Consider the following 6,127-nt stretch of genomic DNA (forward strand, 5'->3'; position numbering starts at 1 on the left):
GATCTCTCCTTTAACCTCTTTTTCTAACAACTCATTATATAATTTATTGATATATAATAAATCAATCCACAAACTCTAATTTTATTTATCCAAGTAATCTAGAGATTATATCAAACTAAATACTTATAATTTTTTCAACAACTTCTACTATCACCATATTGGTTATATCGTCATATTTGTCCTCACGGGCTTTACGTCAAAGCACTGATCAATTAACTTCTTTATTGTTTGTTAGCAATTGTTTTTTTCTTTCCCTACAATTTCAAAATTGATATGTTTACACACATGAATTACTTACTAAAATGGAAAATTATATGTTTACTACTTCAGTCTCCAAACCAATGTAACCCTTGCAAACATTCTGTGATATATTTACAATGCACAGTTCATTAGTAGATCTGAAAACAGAGCATCACTCATTTCATGTCTTGTTTAGGTATTGTACAGTTTTATAAGTTCCCTCAACTCGTATAACATTGACATCCCTTATTGAATAATTTCATAAACGCTTATGGGTTTTCTGTAAAGGTATCATATGTTATCTCACATATAATAATGGTTTCAAAGTTGTCATAATAATTATCAGTTGGGTCCTGTTGACACTAAAATGTACTCTATCTTTTCGACAGGCTCACTATGCCAAACCCAATTCACATAATTTTGACTAAAACCATGCCAAACCTTATAAAGATGCACTAAAATGGACTTAATCGGTCCTTTAAGATTAATACATTTGCAGCAATGACAATACATTAAATTTGGGTCCATATTAGGTTTCTATAAACAACCTCTAATGATACATTTGCAGCAATGTCAATACATTAAAGGAAAGTGTTTTATCAAATAATTGACTAATATTTGATCTTTAGTGATAGTGATATTTTTCAATATGTAGTTGTGCATATATTCTTAATTTGGATATCAGCACAAGAAGAAAATTATAATTGGGATAAGTTAAATAGGGATTGTCAATTGAATATTTTTGAAATTTCTTATATTGCCCTGATAAGTGTGGTTTCTTCTTTTTGAGAGAGATGAGATGTTTAAGATATATTCTTATTCAGCGGGTTTTATATATATGGAAGTTGAATACTATTTTATCGAAATTAAAAAGACTATTAAAAAAGTGGATCATAAATCCCTAATGGTTAAATTTGGAAAGTTATGTGATCATGAAACGTGTGATTAACCGTTATTATTCTGACATATATATGTACCTTTCAAATCTCCAAAATTTGGTTCGAACGGACAGTTTTTCCGAAAATCTAATCAAAAAATTTCCGGTTGGAAATATTACTCTTTCTCTCCCCGATCTAGACCAAAAATTTAATGAACTAGGGTTTCTTCCCAGTTAACTTTCCAATCATCAGAGTCGGTGATATCTTTCTCCATCAATCAACCTTGTTAGTTCTGATTATCAGATCTTCTAAGAATAATTATGAAGAAAGAAAATGTAGGAAAATTTTAGATCCATTGTTGGATCACTTTGTCCTACAGTCGATGGACAGTCTATCCAGGTAGCTCTTGTTATCATCATCAACAAACTTTGTAAAGTTTATGCTGAATATGTTCCCTTGCAAACATAATAGATGGGAAAATTTCTTCAGGCATCTGATGAGTATAAACTTCTGCCTAGGACTAAAGGTTCTTAGTACTTCCTTGGAATTATCATACTGTATTGGTGTACCTAAGACCAAAGACGATATTGTTTCTAACTTGGATGGAGATTCTTATGATGTAAGGTATACCTTCTTTATAGTAAACTATAATCCTTTTGTATCAACATTCTTTGGAATTTGAAGAAAAGATCAGGCTTATTTAGAGACTGGATCGTAAGGCTCAAAATCTTCACATCCGGTTCAAAAACCAATTCGACAGCATCAACATCTACATTCCCGAGGAGCTTCTCTTTCCACCTTTTTAAGATTTCATCATCCTTGTCCTTCTAGAGATGCTCTTTGATGCTGTAATTATGCCCTAATTTAAGTCGATCCTCTTCTTTGTTCTCGGTTGCATCGCCATCAGCATTATACTTACCACGTGAAGACGAGGTTGATTTAGACGCAGGTGCGTCAGAATTATTATCATCTAATCCCATCTCTGATTCAAATCTTCTTCAAATGGCCAATAACGGTTTGATAAATGGCGGAGAGAGTTGGCTGTGATGATTTGGAGCACAATTTGGAGCACTTAAAACCGTGATTGAACGCAAGATTTGAGCAAGAAACGCGCACTTCTTTCGTTACTATAAAATATAAAACTTCAATGCATCCAAAATCTCTTATTTCTTGAGATAATTAGACAAGAATCAATGGAAATTCTCTAATAGAGAGGATCGTTCATTTCTTAAAGAATGTCCAAAGATTCAAGGGTCATCATCTCTAATTCATCAATTGTTTTGTACTTCTGCTTCAGAACCCATGAATCCAATTTTATAACCTCTTTAACCTATTCTTCTTCAATAATAATAATAAAAAAAAGTCCTCCAATAGTGAATGTTTCCTCCACTAGTGGAGGCATCATAAATTATTCAAGATTCTTAACCTTTGAGCTCTGAAACCATATTAAAATCTTGAAAAAAAGATGAATTAAAAATATAATGTTATTCATGTTGTTATTCAAACAATTACATATTTCCCTTATAGAAATTACATTACTAACTAACTACAATTAATAGAACAAACTAACCACTAAAATAATTTGTATTTTTAGTTAGTAACTAGTTAACAGTTTATTAAGCAGTTAATTATTATTTTCACATACTTGATTGTTTATTCATAAAAAAAGATAAATTAATGAGGTAATTAAATGTTTTTTATTACAATACATATGCGAAACATCAGTTTATTATTTAAGATCTAAGTTTTCTATTTTTCTACTATTGCCAAACTAATATCAGGCAAAGTTTCTCAAAATCTATAAATTCAGCCGAAAATAGAAACAAATGAAAGTGTAAAAAAATATTGATCATAAGAAGCTAATTGATAAGGAGCACAATATTAGTTTTTACATTACACGTCCCATTGAGCGAGGATCCACGCGACCGAGGAATTCTTTGTCTAACGACTGAGACCTGTTCATTCGCCCACGATCCGTTCCGACCTGACCTAACCTAACCTAAGAGCCAATTTGATGCGTTAAAGGCTATATATGTTCTTTCATCCTTATTTTTATTGCCTTATTTGATTTTTTTAAATCTAAAAAAATTTGAAAAAACTGATAAAATAAAATTAATTTTCATTATTTTGAAAATTTTCTTCCATTTTTACATTTTTATCATTCACTTAAAATAATTTGTTTTCTTTATATTCTTTTTAACTTATACTTGTTATCCTTAGATTTAAGATACAACATACGCTAGACTTCTTTTAGACATGATAGAATATTGACAAAATAATTGAAAGTATAAAAATATTCAAAAATAATTTACCAAAATATATGAAATAAATGTTTGATATTTTGTCTTGAAATGAAATATATATATATATATATATATATAATTTTATAAAGAAAATAATTAAATACAATATATATGAAGAACGATATCATTGAATACGTGGTTGATTTGAGGCACGCGCTTAACATATTTTTCTTAAAACAGTTTTATCGTCTCCTCTTGTGCTGGAGCTTATCGCAAATGGGTGTCTCCTAGGGTACAACAAGTCTAGTAGTGATTCAACACTGAAATCACTATGCAACAAACTTGACAAAGTACTTGTATCGATCACCGGGTTTCAATAGAAATACGACGAGTAAAAAACTCAAAAAACACTCACAAAATAAGGAGAGGGCTTTTGAAATTCTAGAGGAAAGAACTCTTAGAATTTATACTTGTTATCATTAGATTTAAGATACAACATACTCTAGATTTCTTTTAGACATGATAGAATATTAATAAAATAATTTAAAGTATAAAAATTTTCAAAAATAAATTACCAAAATATATGAAATAAATGTTCGATATCATGTCTTGAAATAACATAAATATATATATATATATATATATAATGTTATAAAGAAAATAATTAAATACAATATATATGAAGAACAATATCACCAAATAAGTGGTTGATTTGAAGCACGTGCTTAACACATTTTTCTTAAAACAGTTCTATCGTCTCCTCTTGATTTGAGGCCCGTGGTTAATTAAATCATCAATTGATTTAACGTTTGACATTGTTGTCTCTTTATTTGCCTTAATATTTCTTCTTAATTAAAGGTAATTACTTGCCAAAATTAATTAAGACATTTATTTTGCAACACTCACGGTTACATGTTTTTTTCAATTGTTAATAAGAATATTAAACTATCAAAACAATTGATAATATTAAATCATTAAAAGCTATATTTTATCCTCGTCAAAATATATATTGTTTCGTTATAAGTTTAATCCTCAACAATAATTGTACAAGTAAGTACAATCTAATGTCTCATTGAACCTAGTTCTTGGCATCTTTAGTCTACATATGTTGGGTTTTATTTCATACCAACTTATAGTAGGCTCATGTTTTAAAAGACTTTCAAACTAAATCTCCATTTAATAATTTGGTTAGTGGATCTAAAATGTTGTCTTTGACTTACATAGATAAATTTGATAACTCCATTATAGAGTATAGTCTAATGATATTATGTCTAAAACGTGTATATTTAGACTTGTCATTGACACTAAGCTTGTCAAATTTCAAATTACTATCACAATTTGAAAGGATCGATGACAGAAATAGAGATAGGAGTCTAACTATTGATGACAACTTCTTGAAAAAACGGTTTAATATAAACCTATTAGGGATTTGTATCACTTTCTATTCTTCACAAACCCTTTCAAACTCTTGAAACGATTCAAGTGCGGAAATGTTTGTTCAGGTTTGAAGCTAATAATGATGAAGGAGAAGATGACAACATGTAAATGACACACAGGGTTGTTTGTGGATATTCGGAGCAAAACTCTCCTACGTACCCCTTCTTCCAACCACCAGAAGGATTCACTATACTTTTCTTAGAATCAAATACAGTTGCAAAGCTAGCTCACTATTGAACAGAACAAACTCGGCTCAACTTACAATATATTGAAGAATATCACTCAGCTAGACAATACTTTAATTCTCTCTCTCTCTTGATGTACAAAACATAGTAAGCAAGAAACCAATTCGTAAGATCGATTGTTAGTTCGCACGTCTTGGTTGCTGCTTGTATTCGTGTGTCACTTCGTCCGTTGTCTTTGAGGATCTATAAATAGAGAGCAGGTACCAACGGTTGAATCTTTTATAATGACACGTGGCAAACACCCATTGGAAAACCTCCATAGTACACAGGTACATTAGACTCTATGCATATAAATCGTGGTCGTACCAATCTGGTAATGCGCCCAAATATTCTTCTAGGATTGTCCTGCAAGAAACAAATAGTGGGACGAATATTTACTTATGTGACATTAATTCATTGGATATAATTGGCTGTCGTACTAATCTGCACGGATTAGTGGAGTAGGAGTACTGCTAAAGATATCTGGGAGAAGGTGATTCAAATTTATGTTTATAACGTCCAAACTAAGAAGAACCAGAAAGATCATAAAGTTTTCATGTTTGCTGAAAATAATTCCAAATGGGCAGATAGCGATTCAGAGGATTCGCCTATTGAAAAGGATACAAAAGTCGTCACATGATTGATAACAGATGATCAATCCAAGGTAAATGATCTTTCGCCACAAGATTTTATCAACGATGAGTTAACTAATGAACTCCATAACATGGACATTGAGTACAAGAAGTTATCAGATTCTTTTTATGAAATGAAAGCAAAGTATGAGACCAATATTTCTTCTTCACACAAAATTTCTGAATCAAATGTTTTTTAAAAGAAAGTGATCGAGATCTTATCTTAGAATGAGATGCTCAAGGAACAGATTCAAACTCTTTCTTCTGAAAACAGAAGGTTAAACTATGTTGTCAGTGCTTGGACAAGGTCTGGAGAAGCTGTCAAATATCAGATTAGTCTGTTGAAACCTGCTGGATCCAAATCCGGTTTAGGATTTGATAGCAATGACCCAAATCAGTCCTTTAAAAAGTTAAACTCAGAAACTAACAAGACTAAATCAATAAGTTTTGTCAAAGAGAGTCTAACTAACAAT

General features: G+C 30.7%; 1 pseudogene; it reads right to left on the minus strand.

Moving 5' to 3' along the window:
- Positions 1-1,481: 1,481 nt before the first annotated feature.
- On the minus strand, positions 1,482-2,098 carry LOC124917882 (annotated as a pseudogene).
- Positions 2,099-6,127: the final 4,029 nt, after the last annotated feature.

Source organism: Impatiens glandulifera, unplaced genomic scaffold (genome assembly GCF_907164915.1).
Source record: "Impatiens glandulifera unplaced genomic scaffold, dImpGla2.1, whole genome shotgun sequence".
In the NCBI taxonomy this organism is placed as follows: domain Eukaryota; kingdom Viridiplantae; phylum Streptophyta; class Magnoliopsida; order Ericales; family Balsaminaceae; genus Impatiens; species Impatiens glandulifera.